The 14,507-nt window shown below is 55.7% G+C and overlaps 1 protein-coding gene across 1 annotated transcript in view; it reads right to left on the bottom strand.

The window, feature by feature from the left end:
• Window positions 1–13,845, bottom strand: part of TRPV4 (transient receptor potential cation channel subfamily V member 4) — a 36,528-nt gene extending 22,683 nt beyond the window's left edge. The window contains exon 1 of the mRNA XM_036874149.1: window positions 13,764–13,845. The gene's annotated coding sequence lies outside the window, so the exon portion shown is untranslated. The remainder of the gene's footprint in view (window positions 1–13,763) is intronic.
• Window positions 13,846–14,507: the final 662 nt, after the last annotated feature.

The following is a 14,507-nucleotide window of genomic DNA, read 5'->3' as shown; positions in this document are numbered from 1 at the left end:
GCTTACTCCTGGCCAACCAAGCCAGCTTCGGGGCCCCCAGAGCAGGGTTCAAGTTCCAAGCTCCACATTTAGCAACCATGTGATGCGAAAGTGGATGGTTCACAGCCTCGGTTTCCTCACCTGTGAAATGGGGATGCTGAAGCAGAGAGCACGTGTTCCAGTGGCCAGTGCCGTGCCTGCCACACTGTAAGCACCTACTAAAACATAACCATCAAATCTATGCTTCAGGGACACTAGGTGCTCAGAAATACTCATGAACCCACTGTGGGAGTCAGTAGCCCTCAATTTCCCAGTACCATCATTATGACCCCATTTCACAGAACAGGAAACCAAGGTTCCGAGAATTTAGTTAACTTCCCACAGTGCTCAAATGCTGCTCCCCAGTGCCAAGCGCTGACCCCTTCCCTCCCCTCTTTGCCTGGTTAACTCCTGCCCACCTGCAATCCCAGCTCATGTCCATTCCTCTGGGAAGCCCTCCCTGACCATTTGTTCATGAGATTAGTTAATTCCTGAGCTGTAAGCACCAGAAGATAGGGAATGCATCTGTCTCGTTCACTGCTGTGTCCCTGACACCTAGAAGGGTGCCACATGGACACACGACCTGATGACAAAGGTATTATTTGTTCCCATTTGTCAGATGAGGAAAATGCAGCTTTAAGAGGGGAAGTCACACAGCTTGTAAGGAGAAGAGTTGGACTTGAACCCAGCTCTCTCTGGCTCCCAGGCCCAACTTTTAGCCAGGAGAAGGGCAAGGGAGGGGCAAGGCCCTGCTGGCTGTCAGCCCCCTGCCCTCTGCAGCACGCCACTGGGAGGGCTGGACACCAAGGGCGAGTTTCCTGGAACTCCTACCATCCCACCTGGGCTGCAGGAAAATGTCTGGAAAGCCCTCTTTTCTATAGCTCTCCCTCCCCACACATTAGCAGAAAAACAAATAAAGATTGGTTCCCACCTTGTTTGTTTTGTGGCTACCAGGAGGGAAGGCTAGGGCACTGCAAGAGGCCTCTCTAGGCAGGCGCAGCAGGGCACACAGAGGGTCAGAGCTCCTGCCGGGGACAGACCCTCTTCTAGGCACCAGAGGGTAGGGAGAGCCTAGATTTTAGAGTCTTCCAGGCCTGGGTTCTAACCCCAGCTGTGCTATTTATGTGCATCATGACCTTGAGAAAGTGACTTTAGCTACCTGAGCCTCAGTTTCCTCATTTGTAAAATGGGTACAATAGTAGTAGCTTTTTTCATACGTTTGCAGGAGGAAGTAAATGAGATCAGGCACGTCCAGTGTCAAAACTGGGGCTCTCAATGATTATAATCAAAGGAGTAAGTAAGGGTTAGGAGCACAGTTGTTGAAATCAGATATACCCGGTTCCCATCTTGGCCCTGGTTAATTAGCAGCTGTGTGATCCTGGACAAATCACTTCCTCTCTCTGGGCCTCAGCTTCCCCACCTGTAAAACCAGGGTAACCACACCTCCTCCTAAAGCTCTTGGGAAATGCCAGTGCCCTCAGGAGTTTGAAGCACCCACTTGATGCCAGCACTTAGTACGACTTCAGGAGACATTAGTTCCTATTCACCTGCCAGGTGGGAAAGGGAGACCCCTAGTGGCTGCCACACGAGTCTGGGCTTAGTGATGCAGGAATGGGGGTATGTGGAGGCAGGGAGGGTGTCCACTGGGGTGCAGGCATTGAGGGGGAAGATTAGACTTCCCCCGGCACAGTCCTGTTCACCTCAGTGGGGACCCAGGGTCAGGGGAAGAGGAGGCATTGGGCACGTGCTTCTGCTGTCAACACCCTCCTTACTACTGCACCCCGTCCCAGGGCCCCACGGGGGCAGGACAGCCCCCGCCATAGGGGGGGCCAGAGGAGGCAGCTGCTCAAACCCCCGCCACGCCTGCACCCCCTGCCCTAAGAAATCTCAACTCAGATGGCATCCAGGGTTTCTGGGGACTCCACAACAGGGGGTCTGGAGTCAGCCAGCCCCAGGTTCAAATCCCCCCTCAGTCACTCACACACTGCTCGTAGCCTTGACAAGACACACAGAGATCAATATGAGCATATTAATTACGGTGAAGTAGTAATTTTGAACTAAACTCCCATCATCATCGTGATCATGTGGCTCTGAAGAGCCCAAGTGCTTCATACACGCACTCTCATCCGGTCCTCACTGCAAACTTAGACCAGCAGTTCTCAGCCGGGGGCCCTTCTGCTCCCCAGGGACACTCGGCAATGTCTGAAGACATGTTTGGTTGTCACACTGCACAGAGGAGAGAGGGCTACTGGCATCTAGTGCGTCAAGGCCAGGGATAGTGCCAGACATCCTACAATGCACAGGACAGTCCCCACCACAAGGAACGACCCAGCCCAAAAAGTCAATAGTGCTGAGGTTGAGAAATCCTGCCCTGGAGGTAGGTACTGCTATAATTCCCCTTTCACAGATAAGGAAACTGAGGCTCAGAGAGGTAAAGTGACTTGCCTGAGGCCACCCAGCAGGTTAGCAACGGAACCAGGATTCAAATCCTGGCAGTTGGCTGCGGAGCCTGGGCTACCCTAACCCCTCAGTTGAAGGCATGGCCTGGGAGCCAGGCGCCACACCAGACCCTTAGAATATCTTGTTCAAGGTGCACAACAGCCCTGGGAGGTAAGGGTTATTACTATCAGCTCATGCTAATCTCTCTGAGCCTTGGTTTCCCTACCTATAAAATGAGGGTTGCAAAACAGCTTCTATCCCCTAGGGCTGCTGTAATGGGCAAGTCAGGTGTCTCTTGGGCACCTAATAAGCACTTGACAAATACTTTAATCATCATCGTCATTATGATACGGTCCCAGTTTACCTGTCCTCCTCGCCACCGCACCTGCCGGGCACACACAGGTTGTAGTACTACAGCCTGGCATTCACGGCCCAGGCTAACATTCACCAAGCCCTCCCAGCCTCTCCCTTGGTTAATCGGCCAGAGCCTGGTGAGCAAAGCTGGGCTACTGCTCCCATTTTACAGCTGAGGAAACTGACTTTGAGTTGCCACACGGAGAGTGAATGGCCTTGACGAAGGCCTCTGGACTCCGAACCTTGGACTCCTTCCACACCACACAACCCAGTGTGTACAGACACCACCGTGCACATCCACACACATATACACGTGTACACGCACGTGCATGCACATGCACACACACACACACACACACACACACACACACACACACAGCCTGCTCTGTGGCCATCCCCTCCCCAAACACTGCCCTGTTCTCTGTGGTTGGGGATAGAGTTCACTCCCGGTTCTAATTTGCCCTGTAGGCTGTTATTACACATTCCAAACCCATGCCAGATTTAGAGGGAAGGAGGGGTACAGGGCAGGAGAGAGGCTGAGTCCTCCTTCATCTCCTCTGTGTGTAAATATCGTGTCGGTTTCTTCCTGTCTCTCCCCATGTGATCAGGCACACGCGGGCGTGCCTGCTGTGAGCCCCTGGGAATGCCTCTGCAGCGGGTAGCACCCAGCTGGCACCAGGAGCATGTCTGGGGCTCAGCGAAGGACATTTACGCAGAGCGTGGACATCCCCACACACTGTGTGACCGCTGTGTTCATTTAACGCAGCAGATTTCAAATGTTTTTGTTTTCAGCATCAAGGAGCAGGACTGGAAACCATTCACCTATGTATTTACTCAACAAATGTGTATTGAGCACCTATTGCGTGCCAGGTCTTGGGGACACAGACGTGAACAAGACAAAGAACTCCTGCCCTGCTGGGGCTGACCTGGTGGGAAAACAGAAGAAACAGCTAGACAAAGCAAGAAGCTGAGGCATGTCTGGTGGTAAGAGCTGGTGAGACCAGAAGGGCTCGGGAGTGGCCGAGTTCAGGGGTGCAGGGGTCCCGGGCGGGGTGAGGAGATACAGTGCTGAGCCAGGGTCCCCAAGCCGTCCTCTCTGCCTGGGTCAGACTCCAGGCTCTCCAGAAACATGGCTGAAGGTCATGCATTCTGCTCTGATGGCCCTGCGGACTCAGTCAGAGCAGCCAAACCCACAATCCCTTCCCCCTAAGGAGGGGGCACTTGGTAGGAGCTAAGGGGGCATGGAAAGAACTTGCATTTTGATGTCAGACAGATCAGGGGGTTGGCTCCCAGACTCACCGCTCATCAGCTGGATGAGCTTGAGAGAGTTACTTAGCCTCTCCGAGGCTCGCTTGCCTCACCTTTCCTTGAGGAACTTAAGTGGGTCATCGTGAGGATTATATGAATTGAGTCAAGCACCTGGCACAGAGTAAGCCCTCAGTAAACAGCAAACCGCAAGACTACGTGAATGGCAGGTGCCTTCTGAGAATCCCAGATTCAGCAGGGGTGGGGTGGAAGTCTCTTGCTCCATCCCCCTGTCCCCACGCAGAGGGTAGAAGAAGGGACCCATCCTCACCGTTACCCCGTGGCTTTGCCTGATCTCATGGAAACCCTGGCACGTAATGTCAAATCCCATCCTCCTGATTCCGTGACCAAGGAAAGCTGCTTAAATCTGGGGGCAAGTTTAGGCGTGCAGGGGCTGCTCCACCCCAGGGGGAGGAATTCCAGGGAGCTGGGATCAGTGCACTCCATCTGCTGAGTGCCACCTGCTTGCAGGGCAAACAGGAGTGGAAGCTCAGGGAATTCACAGTCTAGGCGGGAAGGCAGATGGCTTTCCCCCTCCAGGCCTTTGCCTGGGCTGTCCCCTCTGCCTGGGATGCACTTCCTCCACTAACCCTTTCTTTGAGTGTCATCTCAACCAGCACTTCCTCTGAAAAGCCCCCCTGGCCGCCCCCAGTCTAAACTGGCTCCCTTGTGTTCACTCTTAGAGCAAATTGTGCCCCTCTTTATAGCGCTTCTCATGATTAGACTTTGACCGTTACTTATATCATTCTTTTATTCATCTTCTCCCTTCTCCTCTAGAATTTTGAGTTCCATGAAGGAGGGACTATTTTGTGTCTGCTGTCTCCCCAGCATTCAGCATCGTGCCGAGGCATCAGTAAATTCTTACACTGCAAGGCAAGGTCCTCTGAAGTTCTGGAAGGAGGAAGGCGGGAGGAAGCAGCACTAAACTTGACAGGCACAGGGAGAGGCTGCAAGGAGGAGGGCTTGACAAATGGAATGGGATACAAGAGCAGAGGAGACAGCAAGGTCAAGGGTACGGAGCTGGGAAAGAGCAGGGGGCACTGAGGAACGGTGCAGCCTGAGGCGTCAGAGAAGAAAGATAGGAAGGAAGAAAAGATGGGTGAGTGGGTGGGCGGATGGGGAGGTGGGGAGGAGGATGAGGATGGGTCCCAAGGTTTGCTGGTGCCGAGAGAAAACAGCCGCTCTGTCCAACCCCCCACCTTCGAGGTGAGGAAACTGAGGCTCAGAGAGGTGGAGTCACTCTTACAGGGTTGCCCAGCTCCTTAGAGGCAGAAGCGGGTCTAGGATCCACGTGGCTCCAAGACCTATGCCTTCCGTGGATACTTTACAAGGACCAGGAGACTCGAGAAGAAAAGGGTGGAAGATGGGGGTGGAAGAAGAGTGGTTCAGGGTGAGTGGTGGGGACCAGGGGCCCCAGAGGCAAACTGCCCACTCACCAGTTGTGTGACCCTGGGCAAGTCACTGGCCTTTCTGTGCCTCTGTTTCCTCACCTGTAAATGGTGATGATCATAGCACCTATCTCCGGATTGTTGAGCGGGTTAAATGAGATAGCACCCCGCAGAGAGCACACACCCAGTAAACGATGGCTGCTGTCAGCATCATCAGTATCATTACATCATCGTTATTAGAGGATGGATGAACAGACAGACCGAGGACCAAGGAAGGTATGATAGCCAGGGAGGGCGGAGTGGCAGGGCCCAGAGCCTGGGACTCTGGCAGCCACCTCAGAGCAGCTGCCACTGGGAGCTCAGCCCCTTGGCCAGGCAAAACCCACTGCCTGCCAGGCTGCCCGAGGCTCCCTAGGCCCTGGCGGGCGGCAGCAACAGGGGGCATCACGCCATGCCGGGCACCTTCCCCAGACAGCCTGTATTTACCTAGCAGGTCTCGGCCCAACCCGCTTCCTGTTTGCTGCACAGTGGCTGCCTGACCAGGGCTGACAGAGCCCCAGTGTCCTGTCGGGTCCCCCCACCCAGGAGGGAGCACAGGCGGGGCAGGGCTGGGGTGACTCACTGGGCCCCACAGAGGGCAAGGCCAATGTGACCACGGCAGTTACTTGGTCATTCTGCAAGTCCTTGGCCGGAGGGATTCCAACAGTGCACACAAATACCCCTCTGAGCTCTCACGGGCACGCATTTGCTTCCAGGGTCCCCGGCCCCAGGGTGGGAGCCACCAGGAGGCAGTGTGGCTAAATGGTTTAAGAGCACACGCTGAACAGCACAGAAGGCCACATGTGATAGGATCCTACTTACATGAAATGTCCAGAATAGGCACATCCATAGAAACAGAAAGCAGATGAGTGGTTGCCAGGGGCTGGGGGGAGTGGGGGGGGGGACAGTGACAGCTAATGGGTACGGGGTTCATTTTGGGGGTGATGAAAAGGCACTGAAACTAAACAGTGGTGATGTCTGCATAACTCTGAACACTCTACAAAGCCACTAAATTGTACAAGTTGAAAGGGTGAGTTGCATGTGAATTACATCTCAATAACACTTCCCAGCTTGGTGACCTCAGACAAGTCACTTCCCCTCCCGAAGCTTCAGTTTCCTCGGTGCAACAAGGGAACGTCGTGAGGTTAGACGCTCATAAAGGGTCCAGCACAGGGGCTGGCGCATAGCAGGGGCTCAAGGACATGAAGTCCCTGTCCCAGGAGGCTCCGGCTCCTTCTTCCCTTGCCTCGCCCCCTTCCATCAGAGCACAGCCCTGGATTCCACCCTCTAACTCAGCCCTGCTCAGAGCATGATGCTACCCAGATCCAGCTAGGAAGACGGAGGCCCCTTCTCCCTAGCCCAGCCCCTCTCCTGGAGGACAGTCACAGCCACAGAGAGCCCCCCCAGAGAGGATTCTGTGGCCTCAGAAACTACCCAACCTATATCCTCTTCCCCACCTGCCGCTTCCTGGCAGGGCGACCGGGAGCAAGTCATCTCTCTCTGGGCCTCAGTTTTCTCATCTGTACAATGGGGTAAACAATTACTGCCACCTGGGAGGGGTGAACCCATATTTGCTTTATAGTTATTGGTTGGACTCTACATTCATGCTTTGAATTAAAAAATAAAATGATAGCTCTTACACCAAAAGGCTGTTGTGAGGATTGAATGATAATGGAAGATAATTGATTGAGTTGATAATTCAAGAGTTTAAGACAGCGCCTGGTACATAGTAAATGTTAACAAAAGGCAGCTGCCTTTTCATTGTTAATATTCCCTCAATTTACAGCTGGGGAGACGTGACCCAGGACTTGTGACTCTACGCAAAGACCTGGTCTTCTGAAAGGGTTTTCTCCCCTCCTCGTTTCCATCTCTCTTCCATCATGGCCCCACTTCCTAGCTGGGAGACTGAGGTCCAGAGGAGACAGGATACCCACTCACCCATACCTACACACATCCCTCCACCTCATACCCACATGCAAAAGTCCCGAGGTGACCAAGTCAGAGAAGAGAGCAGACACCCGTGGAATGAATGGGTCGGGCAGGAGCCGGGAGGGGAGCCCCAGGCAGCAGAAAACCAGTTTGAGATCCTCTCTCTGCCCCAGCCGGCCTCACCACCAGTCTATGCCAACAGTAGGCTGTGTCTCTGGCTAACTGCTTGGAATTATGGCTGAGAGTAAGGCCTGAAATCCCACATTAGCAGTGCCTACCCTCCCATTGGTCCATGTCACACAGCATCTTCTATCTCTTTTAATCCAAAAAATAACTCTAGAAGTTAGATATCATCGTCTCCATTGTCAGATGAATAAACCACGTCTGGGGAGAATGGAGGGGAGGGGCTGACATTTATCCAACACCCATCATGTGTTGAGCACTCTCACGTTTACTTCTCATCCCCATTTCACAGATGAGCAAACAGGCTCGGCGAGACCAAGAGATCCAGCCGAGGTCACAACTCAACAGGAAGGGAATGTGGCTAGGATTCCAACCATCTGCTTTTAAGCCCATTTGAGTTCATCCCTTCAGGGTCTATGAAGCCCTCTCCCTGGGGTCATCCTTCTAAATGCCACGCCCCTTGGAAGTCATGGGGCAAGCCAGCACAAAAAGACTTGGAGTTTCCATTGTGGCTTTGCCACTTAGTAGCTGTGTGACCCCAGGCAGATTATTTCAGCTCTCTGAGCCTCAGTTTCCTCATTTCTAAAAGCGAACTAATCACAGCACCCACTGCTGGGTTGCATGGTCATTGTGGGTGTCAGAGCCTCATAAAGTGCAGCCCCCAATGATGGGAACGCGGACACAAGCTCCAGGAGGGCAGGGACCTCTTCTGTTCCAGTCACCACTGAGTCCCCAGTGCCTAGGACAGGGCCTGGCACATAGTATCTATCCAAGATATACTTGCTGAATGAATGAACAAACGAATGAATGAACGCATGGATATAAGTGAAAGGAATCACAAACAGCTAAGTCATTCTCCACGGGGCAGACAGATCTCCACAGCTGAACCTCTACCCAGCTAGCTAACTTGCTCCCTCCCATCCTTTAACATAGTTTATTGAGCACCTACTGCATGCTGGGTTCTCTGACCTACGAGGTTCAATGTCCCCCCATGAGGGCGGCAGCTATCATGAGTCCATTTTGCAGATGAGGAAACTGAGGCTCAGAGAGGCCAGGACACTCGCCCAAACCCGAGTCTGAATCTGAGCAGGCAGGTTCTCCTGATGCCCCCGCCTTGCTGATTCATCTGTTCAATCACTCATTCCTTCCTTCCTTTACCATTCACTCTGTCCACAGGTATTCCTCAGCCCCTCCTCTCTGCCAAGGGACACAGGGACAGGAGTGAACCGGGCAAACCGGTCCCTGTCTGAGGTCAGTTGGCCCCTTGCCCACCGGGGTCCCCCCTGAGCCTGTGGAGCCCATCGGGGACACACGTTGGAAGTAGCCCCCCCATATATACCCTTGACGAGCTGTCCCAGAAGGTGGTCAGCCCTCCAGGTCAGCCGGGTGGAAGCCAGGCCACTCCACCCTCAGGGAAAAACAGGCGTCCAGTGAGACTGAGGAGCCCTTTGTGTGGCGGCAGGCAAGGGCGGGGGCAGGAGGGGCGGCCGTTACTCACCACCCAAGAAAAATAAGCGTATTCCCGTTTGGTCAATGGCCCTCCTGTCTGCCCCGCCACGCCACCACCTCCTTCCGTAGGCTTTCCCACCCTCTGACCTCACCTGGAGCAGACCTGTGAGGGCCTCCTATGCCCCTGGTGTGCTGTCTGTGACCATCCCTCACAATTGAGGAAACATGTTCAGAGACGTGGGGTGACCTGCTTGAGGTCACACAGCCTGCAGTGGGCAGGGCTCGGAGCAGAAAGGGGAGCCGGTGACCAGGAAGGGGCTCAGAGGTGGGAAGGAAGTCAGAGTCACAGTGAAAGTGAGGGCCTGGCCTCCCTTCCTCATCCCTGCTCGGCCAGGGTGACAGCTCAGGGGGACCCAAGGGCACCCAAGGCAGGGGGAGTCCAGGCCGGGGCAGGAGTGGCAGCCAGAATAACCCAAATCTCCCCAACTGGCAGAGCTCTGACCTCCAGCAAACCCCGGGTGGCAGCCCCAGGAACACCGCAGCAAGTGGCGGAGCTGGGATGTGAACAGAGGTGGGTCAGACTCCAAGAGGGGAGAGTCCAGTGGCCTTCCAGGAAGGAAGCTGAGCCACCCACTGAGTTTTCAGGGACCCAAGGCATCCAGAGTCACTGGGATCTGGCTTTCAGGTCCAGCTCTTCCATAAGCCAGCGGGGCATCCCTAGGCAAATTACTTCTCTCTCTGAGCCTCAGTTTCCTCAGCTGTAAAATGGGACTCAGTATTCCTGCCCTGCCCACCTCCAGTGGGGGTGATGCCGTGACACCATCAAGGTGACTGTCAGGCAATAGACACTGGTTACACATTGAACAGTCCGTGTTGCTCTGGAGACTGTCCACAACCACCCCCACGAAGCAGGCACTAACATCCTATTTTACAGGTGAGGAAACTGAGGCCCAAGGAGTAAGGGAACTTACTGAGAGCTGGGATCTGAACCAGCTGGCCAGGCTCTGGCCCTGTTTTTAAGCATTACATTAGGAAAGCAGGAAACTCTGACGGTCCTAGAGCTCAGTCAATGCCCGTAAATATTTTGTAGCTGAAAAGGCAGCACCCCTTGTCCAAATGCAAGTCTAGCTCTGCCCCTGCTACCTTCCACCTGCTTTCCTGGCACAGAGGGGTTCTCAGAGAGATGAGCTGGAGGAAAATGCACGCTGGCACAGGCCGGGGGACAGGATGAGGAAGAAGATAATGCTCAGAGCCCCATCGGTGTGCCTTGGACTGTCCTTGCAAAGAGGGGGTTGACAGCCTCATTTGACAGATGAGGAAACTGAGGCTCAGAAAGATGAGGTGACTTGCCCGAGCTCCCCTGGTGAGAAGGCAGCAGGCCTCGGATTTAAACCCAGGCCTGTCTGAACAATTCAGGTTCTTATCTCTAAACTGCAGACTATCTTCCCATGACCCCAGATCCAGACAAATGGGGACAGGCCACTTTGGAAGTTAAGGGCATGGATTTTAGAATCAGATAAATGGAGTTCAGATCCCAGCTCCGGCCCTTCCCAGATGGGCAAGCAACTTCACCACCTTGACCTCAGTTCCTCCCTCTCAAAAATGGGTACAATCCTAGCTTTGCATCCAAATGTACTGAGTGTTGGGCTCAGTGCCTGGCACACAGTACGTGCTCAATAAATGTTTGCAACCATCGTAATGACCACTAATGCAGCCCACGCCTGGCTAAAGCCAGAAAGAATCTTGCACCCAGAGTTCAGAGCGGCAGCTGCGGGGCCCAGGACCACAAGCATCTCAAGAGATCTGAATTAATCTTTAACAGGTGAATTCCGCCCCAACTTGGTGACGCAGAGCATTCCAGAGGGCTTGCTGGCATGAAATGTTCCCTTGGCTCCCCAGATCGTGTGTGTGACAAGAAGAGGAGCTAGTCCCTGGGTCCCCATGAATTGGGGAGGGGCCTGGAGTGTCTTTCCCGGAGTCAAATGGGAGAAACTGAGACAGACAGCAGGCCGGGGGCCTGGGAGGGGTACAGCCGCCTGCTCCACATGGCCCCCTCCCTCCTGGGAACACACGAAGGACCTCAAAGGACTCCGGCCCTCTCAAAACGATGTTTTCAGTCACTCAACCGTGCAACAGTGATTTACTGAGCACCACGTGCCAGGTGCAGCGAGGCCAAGGCTTGCGTGGTTCTCTCCCTCCTACACCTTCCAGCCGCCCCTGTCAGTCCCTACCTGGGGCCTCACACCTCTGGCCTGGAGGACTTCCCCTGCCTGGGGACCGGCCTCCCCGCCTGGTCCCCACTCTGCGGACCTTTCCAGACCACACATCCGGCATGTCCCTCCCAGCCTGGACTTGTAGGGTTTCTAGGTCTGACCCAGCCCCTGCCTGTCTGATCCCCTGTCCTTCCTGTTCATGTCACACACTCCAGACAAAGGGGACAATGTCTCAGCTCTCCAAACCCTAGTTTTACCACCTGGTGACTGGTAGAAGTCAGGTCTTTACCTAAAAACCTTTTTGCCCAACATCTGCATTTATTCCTCCAGGTGAGGCTCAAGTGCCACCTTGATCAAGCCGTCCCGGGTACTCAGGTCTTTACCTAAAAACCTTTTTGCCCAACATCTGCATTTATTCCTCCAGGTGAGGCTCAAGTGCCACCTTGATCAAGCCGTCCCGGGTACTCAGGTCTTTACCTAAAAAATCCTTTTGCCCAACATCTGCATTTATTCCTCCAGGTGAGGCTCAAGTGCCACCTTGATCAAGCCGTCCCGGGTACTGGATCGTCACAGTGCCACCCCCAGCGCGCTCTCCTGGCCCCCATTCACGGGCAGGACACCCTTCCCGGCATCCAGCACAGTGCTCCCTTGCTGGGCGCCCTCAGGTCTGGTGTGGGTGCTCCTGCTGGAAGCCACAGCTGGCACGAGGGGCAACCCCAGGGTCAGGGATGCAGCCGTGGGAGAGGGGCAGCCCTTCCTCCCATCTCAGCGGCTCTCTTGGACCGCTCGGTTCACGCCCCTCGGGCTGGGGCTAGGCTGGGTCTGAGGTGCCTCAGTGCCCAGCCCAGGGCTGGCACAGGATGGCTTTCCCGGAGGGTTCGATGGACAAAGGAAATGGCTGAGGCTCAGCTCACACCTGATGAGGTGGGAGGGGTGTCCACAGGCCCGGCCTGGATATAAGGCATCTGGTCTGGATTTAGCTTGGGGAATCCCAGGCATCTTCACTGGGGCTCTCTTGCACGCTTTTTCCTCAGGTGCCCGTTCCCTAAACCTCGGAAAACTCCACTTCGGAATGACCCCACCCTGCTTTCACAAACGTGAACCTGACTGGCCCATGACCGCCATTTGCCATTTGTCTTGGGAGCCCCTCCCCGCTCCGATTGATCAATGAAGGTGGGAAAAGGGGCCCCCAGCCTTTCTGGTTCCCACTATTACTCAAACAGAATGATGTAGAGAAATGCGGAAATGGCCAATCACCTTTCTCACCCCCTTCCATTAAGAAGACGTTGGGGCAACAACAGCACGAGCATAGTAACAGCTGGGGCTCCAGGCACGGCGTGGGACCCCCTCACACGTCCGCTGTCCTCACCCCAGCCCCTGGGGTCACCCTCAGCCAACCCCCATTTTCCAGATGAGCTCCCTGTCCCTCAGGCAGCTGAGGGAGCAGCCCAGGGTCACACAGTAGTGGGGCGGCAGAGTGAGGGTTCGGGCCCACACAAGCCCCACTTTTAACCTCACAGATGACCTTGGCCAACCCTCGTACCTGACCTCTCAGAAGAGGCCACCACTTCACCCCGCTGTCCCCGCCCCAGAGATAAAGTGGCAAAGCTTAAACCCTCCAGTGGGTCTTAGCGTCCCAGATCAAAGCTCACACACGACATCACGCCCCTACCCCCCCTCCCAGCAGAAGCCCTTGTTGTAGACACTCAGCAGCCATAAGCCCACCCCCTCCTGGGTAACTTCCAAGACACCCCCTGGGCACCAGGCAGGGAGGACGTTGGAGCCGGACAGCCCTGGGTTTAAATTCCACTTGGCTACATCCCCGACCTGAGCCTCAGTTTCCTCATCTGCAAAATGGGGAAGACAGATGGAGAAACCCGCTGGGGCTGGGCCAGGCAGGGGTGCCTGTGGTTGGAACGGCCACCCATGCGGGGAGGGTGGGAAGTCTCTCCCTGTCCTCAGAGACCTCCCAGGAGTCTCCAGGGCAGAGCTGGAGGGGAGGTTAAAGATTTTCCTGCCTCTTGCGGGGAAAGAGCCATCTCTCTGGGACTCAGTAACTAAGAAGTGGCCTTTGGAAGTTCCAGGCTCCCAATTCCCTCCCAGAGGTGGGGGGCAAACCTCAGGACCCCAACTCCCTCTTCCAAGCCCTCCAAAAAGGAGGTGACTCCGGGGTGGGCTGCAGGGCCTTCTGTGTTTGCTTCCTGGGCTTGGATATTGGGGGACCTGGGCCTGCATCCCCGGAGCCCACGTTGGCGCCCTCTTCGCAGGTAACAAAACCGAAGCCCAGAGAGGTGGTGCCCAGCCCAAGGGCCCCCCGCGGGTCCCGCGCCTCCCGCGCTCCAGGTCACCACTCCGCAGCTTCCAAGATGTGCCCGGGGGCGCGCGAGGTCCTCGGCTGGGCCGTCCCTCCCAGGGTCCCCGCCCCGAAGTTCCAGGCCCCACTCACCTCCGGGAGGGCTCGGCGCCGGCGGCCGGGAGCGCGGCGCTTCCTGAATCCCGGCAGCCGGCCCAGCTCCCGCCCGCCCGCCGGCCGCCGCCGCCGCCGCCGCCGCGTCCCTCCTCCCCGGGCTCAGGTTCCACCTCGCGCGCCGCCCGCGGAGTGCACCCCGCCCACCCCGCCCGCCCTCCAGCGGTGGCACCGAGCCTACCCCGCACCCGGGATCGGCTCCCCTGCGGGGCGTAGAGGCGGGCCCTCAGTTTTCTCACCTGGAAAGTGGGCGTCATGATCCCTGGTAGAGGGGCAGGCGCTCCGTGGAGGGGGCTCTGGCTGGAATCCTGAGATCATGGGCTGCTGACCTCGCCAGCCTGGGACTCCTTCCTCATCTGTTAATGGGCATCTCGCTGATTCCTCCCCGCTTTCGCTCATTCATTCATTCAGCAGACAATTCAGAGACAGGTCTGCGGTAGGTCCCGGCCCTCAGGTAGCTCCACGTCCAGGAGGGGAGACACCTGTGTTACAGACAGTGCAGGTCCAGGACTAAATCAATGTGAGCTCCTCTTAACTTCACCTCTACCCAGCGCCTAGCACGGAGCCTGGCACTGAGTAGGCGATCAACGAGTGCTTTTTTTTTAACAGGTGGTGAAGGTAAGCCCCACCACCCAGACACACCTTCTACCCCAGATACTTGAATACCTCCACGGGACGGGCAGCTCACTTCTGCTGGGACTGGTTGGAAGCCTCGAGCCAGAC

Source organism: Balaenoptera musculus, chromosome 14 (assembly GCF_009873245.2).
Source record: "Balaenoptera musculus isolate JJ_BM4_2016_0621 chromosome 14, mBalMus1.pri.v3, whole genome shotgun sequence".
Classification (NCBI taxonomy): domain Eukaryota; kingdom Metazoa; phylum Chordata; class Mammalia; order Artiodactyla; family Balaenopteridae; genus Balaenoptera; species Balaenoptera musculus.
This window is presented reverse-complemented; position numbering and strand designations above follow the sequence as displayed.